The sequence below is a fragment of the Molothrus aeneus genome, chromosome 5 (genome assembly GCF_037042795.1).
Source record: "Molothrus aeneus isolate 106 chromosome 5, BPBGC_Maene_1.0, whole genome shotgun sequence".
Taxonomy (NCBI): Eukaryota; Metazoa; Chordata; class Aves; order Passeriformes; family Icteridae; genus Molothrus; species Molothrus aeneus.
The window spans coordinates 33,134,645-33,146,330 of record NC_089650.1 but is presented as its reverse complement, the minus strand read 5'-3'; positions in this window follow the sequence as shown (position 1 = coordinate 33,146,330).

The following is an 11,686-nucleotide window of genomic DNA, read 5'->3' as shown; positions in this document are numbered from 1 at the left end:
TGTTGTTCAAAAGGCACCCCTCAGACTACTTCCTCAGGCAGTCAGTAAAATAGTAAAAATCCCACAAGTCACAATTTGCTACAGAAGCACAGACACTATGAGCTATACAGCAGCTGGAAGGAGTCCATAAAATACATCAAAGCATCCCTTTTGAAGTTCTTTGAGAACATGAATGGCAAGCTAGGGCTGAACAACTTTGCATCCAACCATGGCAAATGTGAGATTGCTTTACTTGAAAGGAACAATCTAGCCAAATTTTCTTTCAAACCTCTGAAAAGAAAAAAAAAAATTCATGTGAGTAAGCATTTCAGAAGAATGAGTCTGAGCCAAAAAATCATTATTCTGACATTCATAAAACTCACTTTATTAAAGACATCAGCACATATTACAATACTAATGCAGCTATAAGGACTGGGGAACAGACTGAGCCCAACATCTCCCAGCAAGTCAGAAGCAAACCTGGGAAGACAACTCAAGGACTCTAACTTACAGGTTTCTTGTGTATCAGGCTATATCTCCCCTTTTAAAGAGCTTTGTTGCCATCTCTGCACTACATCCCTGGGTGTCACAAAGCAGGCTGCAAGCTCCAGAAACCAAGGAGAGGAGAGAAAAGCAGTTTGCACCCTAGGAGTCTGATTGCTTTCTGTAGAGGAGAGCCCATCAAAGGGCAACCAGGTTATATCCACCTGCAGGACAGACACCTTCCAGGCCCCATCCTCATCAGGTCTGTGCAAACTGAGCCAAGATCTCATCTGAGACAAGGCATCATGAACAGATAGGAAGCCAAACTAAGAAGGAAAGAAAGGAGGAAAAAATACTACCAGTAAGGTAATAGTGCATTTACCACAATGAACTGTAAAGGGGTATACAGAAAAGCAGGTCTTGGGCAACAGATATTTGATGAGTATGGAATACAGAGTAAATTTTAAGAGGCTGTATTCCACTAACAGGGTTAAATTCAGAATTGCACTCTGAACAAGGTAGAGAAAGCACAGCACCAGCTCTTCCTTAGCTGCTGTAAAAATGTTTCTAAGGAAAGAGATGAATCAGTGATCACAGCAGCAAGCCTGATACCCTGTGAGTTTCCCTTATGACTGTCTGAGAGTTCCATGCTTTCCATGCCTGTAAATCCCTTGTGCCCAGCCAGCCATTCCCCAAAATAGGCCAGCCTGATCACCTCTTTTCTCCAAGCTAAATTTCTGTTCATGAAAGCCAGCTGTCACTCAGGTGTTCCTATTAAATTTGCAGTTTAAAATGGTGTGAGTGTTTAAAAAATTTACTAATGTTCTATTTGTGGGAAATAGCTCTATGATATTCTAAGGAAGTGTATTTAGTTTATAAATATTTGATAAATGCAGCTTCTGAAATATTACCTTATCAGCTTTTTCTCTATGATACACACCCTTATCAAGATTTTAAGATCAAAATTTATAGATAGTGCAATGTCTTTCTTTAGAGAGCACAATGTGGGGGCAAGGAAGCTCAGGAAAGTCTGAAAGGATGGATACTCAAGGACATGGGTGACCCACTTCCATGTGCACAGAGGCAATTTTTGGTCCTCAAAATTTGACAATGGTACCTCCATCCACAAATCTGAGCACATGAAGCCCTCATTGCAAAACTGGGGAAGGGTTGCAGCCTCCCAGTTGCTGCTCTACCAAAGACAAAGAAAGCAGCTGGCACACCTGAGGCAGCTGTGCAGGAAGCTGTACAGATTTATTTCTGGTAGTGCTGGAAAACTAGACCCCTTTGGGATTAGGCAATATTAAGTGATGACTTGGAGGCTCTGGGTGTAAGTGCTGATGGTGGAGGGGCCAATTCAGGTGAGCACCTAAGTCCTTTCAGGCCCCTGAGACTGGTGAGACCAGAAACCTGGTGAGACCACCACTCTGAGGCAGTGGGTTTCATAAACTGTGGATAAAGGTATGAGATTTCCCAAAGAAAAATTTTGTTGGACAAAACCTTACATACAATTATGTTAATGAATAACCCAAAGATGTGCAGTCTCCAGAGCCATTCAATATTTAATGCTGCTATTTTCAGGTTAATTTATGCTGGTTGTTTGGGACTTTGTTCCTGCTCTCTGACTATCACTAAGCAGAGGTGACAGTTGCCTTTGAAAGACAGTTTCAGTTTGAAGCTGCCAGAATTTTCCTGAACTGGTTCAAGATTTCCAGCAGATATTTGTGAATGATCAGAAGGAGCTGAGTCACCTTATTGAAGATTAGAAAAGAAAATAATCTTTAAGCAGCTTCTCACAGAAATACCTTACAAGATCTTTATCTGCTCCAAGGGCATTACTTTGAAATCTGGATTTTGATCATAAAGGTGATTCACTAAGACACTCAAAAACATGGTTTAAGCACATCTGAAGTCAATGGATCTTGCATAAGTGCATGCATTCAAGGGTTCCTACTTACTCTGCTAGGAAGGGATCATTTCTCAGAATGAAGGTTTAGATATTAGCCCTGACATTCATCTCAGTGGTCTGCAGTCATGACCAAGAGTTTCTGGCAGAAACATGCACAGTGCAAAGCACTTACACATTCAATCTCAGAAGCAGGTTGCCTTATATTGGAGAGTTAAATGATGGATATGTCAAAACATTACAAAAAAGGATAAAGCAGACAGCTTCCAGATTGGCTGCAAAAAACTGATAAACAACATGGGGTCAGCACTGCTGTGAAGGAAAAAATCCATGGTGGAAAAATGCAGAGGTTTAAAGAATAAAATTCTGTTGCCCTCACTAGAGTGTGTGCCACCCAGGAAGGATGCCAAAGACTCTAAATATTAGAGAAGTGAGGGATTTTGTGCTAATTTCCCTGCTCAGATTGCCAGCATTAAGAGCAATTACAAGGCAGAGGCTTTAAGTGGACTTGGGATGAAAATCTAAGCAAGAGTTCAAGAAGCTGAAGGAGTCCTGATGTTTTGTAACAGCAGAATACAATGACAGTGACACAGTAAGTGATAGTGAGAGGCTGTAGAAATTCTATCAGGTGCTGGAGAACACGTTATTGCATTATGCCAGTCTTCTGAACAGGCTAATCAACCCATGTTGACTGATTTCATTAAATCTTGCAAACATCAGATAGCGCTTTAAACACCAGGATGTGCTTTGTAGATAAACTCTCAGCTTTCCATGGAGAACTGGACAACTTTTACAACACTGTGAAGAAAATTGGAGATCAGAATGTTTCTGGATACTTAAACATACAGATAATGAAGACCTTTGCAAATCATATTAAAAATACTGGGGCACTTCCTAGCAGAGTAGAATTACCAGGAAATGACTGAAGCATTCCCACTTCCAAAGGGCAGTACTGACTCCTGCACTTCCAGACAGGGGAGAGTTCAAAGTGCAAGAGGGGCCCAGAGGTCACAGATACCTGTACTTCAAGTGCAGCAAACCAGGAGCAGTACAAGATTCTGTACTGTCTGATGAAAACTGAGCCAGAGCTCAGATAAAAAGGGTGAGGCTTGGCAGGAAGAAACTGAAGCAATTAGCATCTTTATTGCATCCTTAATGCTACCTGGGCTGTGTTCTCAGCCCCTTGCACCAGTGAGAGGCAGAGTTCTCAGTAGTGGAATTTCTTCGATTTTTTTCTATTAACAGAATGGTCCATCATTTCTAAATGCTTGCAGAAAAAAAAAAAAAAGCATTCAGAAGGCTCTGTGAGGGTCATTCAGGGATTGAAAAATTTCAGAGGAGAACCAGACACAGTTTAGATTGACGTCAGTTGACCTCAGATGAACTGTGGCATTATGGAATGTCTAAAGGTTTCTCAACATGGTAAAACACAAGACAAGACAAGTGAAATAACCCATATTGGTGGTACAGAGAAGGCAAAAACTTGCTGCCTGGAGCAAAATAAGCATCCATTTGTTTAATCTGGTGGAAAAAATGTTTCTTGTTATAAATATTTTTCTAAACTAGCAGACACTCCTTTCTAGTCTGAACACATGCTTTGACCATGCTTTGACATATTTTGCATGAGTCATCACATATTTTGTAATGCATTTATTAGAGTCATACCCATGAGCATTTTTGAATCGACAAACACTTTTGTCATTGAATATTACTGGAACCTCTGTTTAATTTAAGTGAAACCATCTCTGCACAGACTATGATATGAATTCAATGCACTATTTTAATTATAACAAAAGAACAAGCCAGGTTTAGGATTGTGAATATTTATTGCACTGGCCTTTGATGGAAAAAGTTGTGTATATACATGACTGTAGAAAAACAAACTTTCAATTCCCACATAGTAATTTTTATTACAGAAATGCAAGTGCAGTAAGGGATATGATTGTTAGAATCAATCAAAGATGACCACAGACAGATGAAACATGGATCACTCACAATCACCATGGACTCTACACTCACAATAAGCCATATTCAGATATGCTTTCATATGTTAGATGGTATTCCCAAATTCTATCAATATGGACATTTTTGGAGGAGGAGTAATCTTACAAGAAGAGAAGAAAAATAATAAGGTCCATAACGTATGCCTAAGTTTTAATTCAAAGACTTTAAATACACTAAAAGAATATAATTTTTTTCCTCCAGATCCATTCCTGGAAATCATTTTCTGTATCTACTTATATCATCAAAAGCAGTAAAAAAAGACTAAACTTTCTAGTTTAGTCCTGAATTATTACGTTGCCATTTATTCCTTTACCGTTTTTCACTTTCAGAGTTGGGCAGATAATCTAGATTTCCTTTCATAGTTAGATTTCTAGGACATTAATCTTTTCAGGGGCAAACTTTGGATGAGTGGATTGCAGTAAAAATTTTAGACTCGGCATGTTATTTTTTCTCTTGCATTTTTGATGTTTTTTCCTGGTCTGCACAAAGACACCTTCATACTTAAAAAATGCCTCTTCTTGGCACACTACATATCAACCAGTGGCTTCTGATGCCTTTGCATGATGGCATTCACTAAGGCTTTTTCCATCAATTCCATTATTCTTAATCTTAAAGTTCAATCTTCTATTATAACGAATAGATAGTTATTTCATCTTGCATCTTGCATTCATCTTGCATTGCATCCTTGCGCAATTTCAAAAGACAATTTCACAGGATCACTCTGGTTTGAAAATATGAAGGCAGATGCCATTTTGATGCTTTTTTTGAGAAAAAGAACAAAAATGTGCTTGAGGCCAATCTGCAAACCAGTGTGCACTTTCATGTGAGTTTTCTGGAAAAGTCATATTTCTAAACTTATCTTGCTGCTGGTGAGGCATACATGAAATGTGGGCAGAAGCTCAAAGGCTGCATGTAAAGCAATATGGAGCATTCACAGCCCATCACTCTGACTGATTCTATCAAAACCATTTATATCCTTCCTCTGGTGGCCCAGAGAGTTACATTTGTAAGTGTCTTCCATGCTGAGAGGCAGAGTGAGACATAAAATCACATAAACTGAAGAAAGATTATTGTCCTTGTACTTCCCCTTTTTCTTATTTCTTAGTTGTTCTTTCTGCAATTCAATTTTCCCCTGACCATGAGCATGATGCCAGCAATCTGGGTCTTCTCACACCTGCAGTTAGAGGCCAAAGAAGGAAAGGAACCTTGGGCATCCCATGTCAAAGGCAGGGATGGACCTTAATCTGATGTATGTTGCAACTGGTCTCCAAGTTTTCTAGTCAGTGCCAACTGTCTCCACTGGCCAGGAGTCACCAGGCTTCTGCTTCATCAAACTGCAAATGAACTCTTCCTGTAGCCAATTTACATGACATAATCTTCATAAAGTAATGAGAACAAGCTGCACTGAGGTTTGAGTAAGATCAACATAAAAGCAAATATTTCTAAACTTATTCACAGGTCCCCAGATGGAAGGCTGGGTTTTACCTTTTACTCTTTTGACCCCAGACTACACTGACAGGTTTGTTAACATTATTCCATGGGAACAATCCCACCAATGGTTGATTTGGGGTTTTTCTTCTGCCCTGTCAAGTGCTCCCCTCATCTTTCACCCCTCCTGTCACTGAGCAGTGGGCACACACAGTGTCCTCTCATGGTTCTCATAACCACTTTCATCTGCAAATTCCATTTCTTAGTTTAGAACTGTGCTCCCAGCCCTACTTGGCAGGAAGAAATATCTTCCCTAAAATGAGATTTGCTATGAAATGAATAGAAGAAAATAAGATAAATTCTGTATTCATGTCAATTAGGAGTGTTTGAATAGTCTTTGTTCCATTTGGGTTAGGCTGAATATTTTAATGACTACTGGGGTGTTCTTGTGAACATGTTTGTGTGTGTCACACATTTGCAGCAGAATAACTTCTCACTCTGCAGCACTCATTGTCTTCTCAGATCCAGCCTGCATGGAGTGTGACAAGTGACATTTAACCTCTGCATGCTGAAACACGACTGACGTGCTGTTCCTCTTCAGAATGTGCACCTGCTTGCAAAGGCTACCATGTCAGAAGCAGCTTACCCAGAAACTAAAGCAGATTCAGCAAATGTTTTTTAAGGACAGCTGAACATGGTCTCAATGTAAAGGACTGATAGATATGGAATCTGAAAGTAACTTTGTTGAAACGGAAATTTGACAAAGACTTTTTACACAAGGTACTTCTCTCAGTTTTACATCATAACTTGTTAACATTTGTTCATGGTAATACCACCTTACGATGGCATTCATTAAGGGTTTGATACAAAAGGGGGGAAGCCAAAAGGTTAAGAACCCTCACCTCTAAACAGGACCCACACAACACAACTGCTGCCGTAATCTCTTTATTATTGCCCAGTAAAAACATTATGTTTTCACTTCTCCACATGCTAGAAGTACAAAGTTAGTTCTAGAGAAAACTGTATGTCTCCAACATATAGCAGTCTCTGCACTCCACAAGAGAAAATCATATTTTGATAGTGTTAAAAAAAGTTTAAAAAAATTTCTAGTTTTTATTGAGATGGGAAAAAATTAACCCCTGTGCAATCAAGATGACAAAAACACAGTATCAGTCATTTGAGATTATTATTGAAGAGATTTACTTTTGTTATTACTTTAGTTTTATTGTTTGTAAACAGTAAGTATGAATCTTTTTGATTAATGACTGAGGAAACAAAAAGTCAGGAAGTGCACTAATGGACATCCATTAAACTATATTAATTTTTCCAAAGTAATTTTTTTTTCTGGGATTTCCTTGACAACATTATTTTAGGACAACTATTATATTAAAAAAGTGTTCTAAAGATATACAGTACTACTTTGTAAGTATAACTTTTCATCTTTGTTACTTTTTTATCAATCCTTGTTCCTTTATCTCCAGGAAAAAAGTAAAAAGAGAGTGCTGGTAAATAAATTTGTAATCCAGATCCACAGACAAGGGCTTCCAAATGCAGAATGATTGTGTCTGAATTAAAGCCAGTGGAAGGCTGTACAGTGCCCATACACTGAGGGAAAGAGCCTGTGGGGATGCTGCCCAAGAGATGCCCAGCATGATGAGAGCATGTCCTGACCACCAAACTCCTTTCCCCAGAGGTGAAAGCCAGCCTGCCACAGCTTTGCTGGCTTGAGGCACAAACCCACATTCAAGCTTCCAGACAGAGTTGTGTCTTCTCAGTGCTTTCCAGGCAGCTCTGGATGATGTGATGGCAACCAGTGGCACAACAGACCACCCCAGATAGCACTAAAAACTCAGTGCTGAGCTCTGAAACACGCAGTCCATCTGCACACATATTGCTCACTGCAAGCACGCTCACAAGCATTACCTGCAGGGGGAGGAGAGGATGATGACACAGATTTGGGGTTTTTTCCCTGCTAGTACAGCATGACTGGGAATTAGTAGTCTCTGGCAGTGCCTCAGCACTCACAGGCCCTGTGCAGATTTCTCACGTGCAGCTCAGTGTGTGGAGCCTCAGAGAGGTTATCAGCAACCCTTCCCAGTTATCAGCCACCCTCCTGAACCACCTGTGACCAAAGAGATGAGCTGCTTCTTCACAGCACAGGTGCCTACAAGGAAGGGCTTTTCCAAGGCTGAGAATAATGTCCCAGCTTCCCCCTGCAGAGAACCTTATGCACAAAGCACCTTTCAAAAGCTCCTGGGATCCTTCCTTGAGTATTTAGCAATGTCTGTTGTCCATGAAGCTCCAGCGTGGCAGTGAAAGGATAGTTTTGCTTAGAATCCTTTGTGGGGAGAAAGAAGATGGTCATTTGTATTATTTATATATATTTGTATTGTAACTCACTTGATGTTATGTAAAATTTATTTCAGAAACACTGGTGGCCTTGTAGTCCAATGAGACTAAAGACCACATGCAGTTGTGTGAAGCCAGTACTTGCATTTCAATATCAGCTGCTGTGCTTTTGATGTCTCCTTAAAACTGCCTTAAGTTGGTCTTGAAAGAGAAAATAGTGTTACAAGAAAAGGAAAAAAAAATTAATTTTCTATGTATACACTAAATTCAATAATTAAGCCTAATTGGATGTAAAAAAATCCAAGCAAAACAAACAAGCCCTCTTATCACCTTAAATGCAACCATAAGCAGATTCTGGGAGTATATGTAAATTGGAAAAACTCATGAGATAAAGAGAGTTTAATAAGTAAAATTAAAACTAACAAAATGGTAAAACAAAGCCAAGAAAAAAAGTCATGGAAAAAAACCCCAAAAATATTGCTCATGACCAGCTGACCAATGCTGACAGACTCCAAGCAACAGCAGTCCTGGAGAGTTCCCTCCCTCACAAGCTTTTACAGCTGAGCATCATGTCATATGGTAGTCTTGGACATTCCTTTGGTCAGTTTGGATCAGCTGTCCCAGCTGTGTCCCCTCACAGCTTTTTGTGCACACTCATCCTGGTCACTGGCAAGGTAGTTGGGAAGCAGAAATGGCCTTGAATCCTGTGTCAGCACTGTTCAGCAAGGGCTAAAACGTGGGTGTGTCATCAACACTGTTTTGTTTGAAGATCCAAAAAATATTCCACATGAGCTGCTACGAAGAAAATTAACACAATCCCAGCCAAAACCAGTACAATCCCTTAAGCAAAATGCATAATGACAACTGCATCTCTAACAGCTAGGCCTCTAGAGTCCACACCAAGCCCACAGAGCCATCTATCAAACCCTGACCACACCACGTTGGGCTGGTTGTGGTGACAAACATATTGGCACCACCTTCATTGTGACAATGCAGTACATAGAGCATCAGGAAGAAAACTGCATTAGGACCAGAAATGCAGAGGTTTTTCTCAGTTTCCAGCTGCTGGGGATGCATGGGGGGCAAGGTGGCTCAGGAAGGAGAGAAGCTGGTGGCTGTAGTGATGCCTAGGAAAGGAGGATCTCATAAGTAGAGCACCCAGGGAGCAAATGCTTTTCTGTGCATGCATCCTGGGGGATGCTCTGTGCATTCCCTCAGAGTGTAGGAGCCAAGCCAAGCCCTACAAGAGAAAAGGGGACGGGGGAGGAGCAAGGTAGAACATTGTGGCAAAGGGGCCAATGTCTCTGGCTGTGAGCAGGAGAGGACATGCAGCAGTGATGCTGCACCCCACCAAGGTGTCCCATACTTGTGCCCAGGCCCTGGCACAGCTCTGCCCACTGACCTGCCCCTCTGCAGTGTCTGCCTCCCTGTGCAGCACAGCTCATCCCCTCCAGCCCCAGCATAGGAGGACCAGCAGGATTTGGCCACTGAGACTGATGTGGGGTAGATTGTTTCAAGCCCTCACAGCATGGTCTCCATCCAACAGATCCCTTGGGTCTTGGTGCAGACAAGCCAGTGCACAGACACAGGGACCATCCAGTCCACTTCTGTCCTCCTCCCACTGGGACCAGCATAATCCAAATCCATCCACCTACTCAGTGGGCAAAAACACGAACTCTTCTATCTCTGAAAATAAAATCACCTACAGCTGAGCTCCCACAGAGAGATTGGAGCAGATCCCCTGCCTCCCACTGCCTTGTGCCACGTGGTACAACTTGCAGCTTATACCAAGCACATGATATTGTTAAACACCGAGATGTGCATGATACAAATATTTCTGTGATGATGTGACTACTCTGCAAAGCCATGGAGGCAGAAAGGAATGAGGAGGGGGCTGTGACATGATTGGCACTCACTGCACAGCTCTGCTTCCCTGCCAGAAGCCCAGTGAGTGAAGCCCACCACAAAGGGAGAAAACATCCTTGTGAAATCCTCAGGAGAAGGGGACATAGGCACATGCTGCAGCACAGCAGCGTGGTGGCTGTCACATAATACTGCTTCTTGGACAAACAGCATGTTCCATCTGATTCCCTAAAACTTTTGTCAGGAATTTCACAGCTTAGTATCAAGGTTTGGATACTCTACACTTACACCTCTGCTGGGTCCCAACCAAGGCAGCTGGCTTCAGGGCTGAAATCAGATCCAGAACACAAAAGGGTGTTGGCAGTGCTGCTGGCAGTGCAGCTGTAACACCAGGGTTGTGCCCTGCAGAGGACAGCCACACTGCCCAGTGGGCTGGGATGGGCTTTTTAGGAAGGCAGTGAATTAAACTCCAGTGGTGGCCATAGACAGATGCTTGCACCTCTCTGCTCTCTGTGCTGAAACTTCTACAGGGAATCAGACAGCTGCAGTTCCAACCCCTTCCTTTAGCTTAGACATGGCAGTAACAGCCCCACTGAGACAAAGCCAGGCCCACAAATTTCCCCAGGGATCTACTGTGAACTACAGACCATAACCTGGAGCATATCTGTTGCTAAGCATATGCCTGCCTGCCCTGCCAGCTGTTACAAAACATCTCACCTGAAAACTTGGATAGACATATAACATAGTTTGTTTAGCATTTTTAAAAAGACACAGACAATGCAGGAATGATTGAGTAAAAAAATTACCTGTTACTGCCTAAAGATTTAAACACAGATAAGTGAGACAGACTTCCTAGCAATAAGGACAATAGAAGTCTAGAAATTATGCTCTAGTTGAAGGGTACTGAGGATTATGAATAAAACTTATTTGAGAGCTTCTGTTTAGGACTAGAATATAAAAACTTTTCTTTAAGTAACTTCTTGTAGCTACCTTTGAGGAATGTTTAATTTCTGACATTAATTTAGCTAATGCACCTATTTTTGTTATATATATCTTTGGATCTGAAGGAAATTCACTATTACAGTAAGTCTTAAAAAAGGGCAGAATCATGTCAGTATTTGTCATTATTTTTGATAGCTTATGATATATGTTCAGCACTCCAATCATTCTGCCCAGTACTATCATATTGATTAGTAAATGAATAGTTCAGTGAATATGTGGTTGGAAAATCTAATTTCTGAATTTGGTTTCTAAGCAATGATCTCTTTCTGGTTTTTTGGCATGTCCCTCTGTAGTGGCCCAGGCACTGGACATATTCCAGTTGCAAACTGCTTTTCATTGACAGCTGTGCTGCTTTTTAGACAGCATTTTGTGGTTCCAGAATTTAATGTTCCCAACTGTGGCAGCTATACAAAAGATGCTGCAGAGAACTGCAAATTCACTCCAAGCTGGGCTGGACCTAACTACAAAAGATGACATCTCCAACAAGTTTTAGTTGGCTTAAAAAGAAGTCTCAGTCCTGTGCTCCTCTGTCCTTGTGATTTGGATCCAAGTTCACTTACCTTTTCTCTTCCCAGCAGCTCTCATGCAGGCTACAGCTGCTCTGTAATGAGGAGACAGGCAAAGGAGTCAGGGGGGTAAGTCCTGAATACAGGATGGGCAGCATTGAAGCTA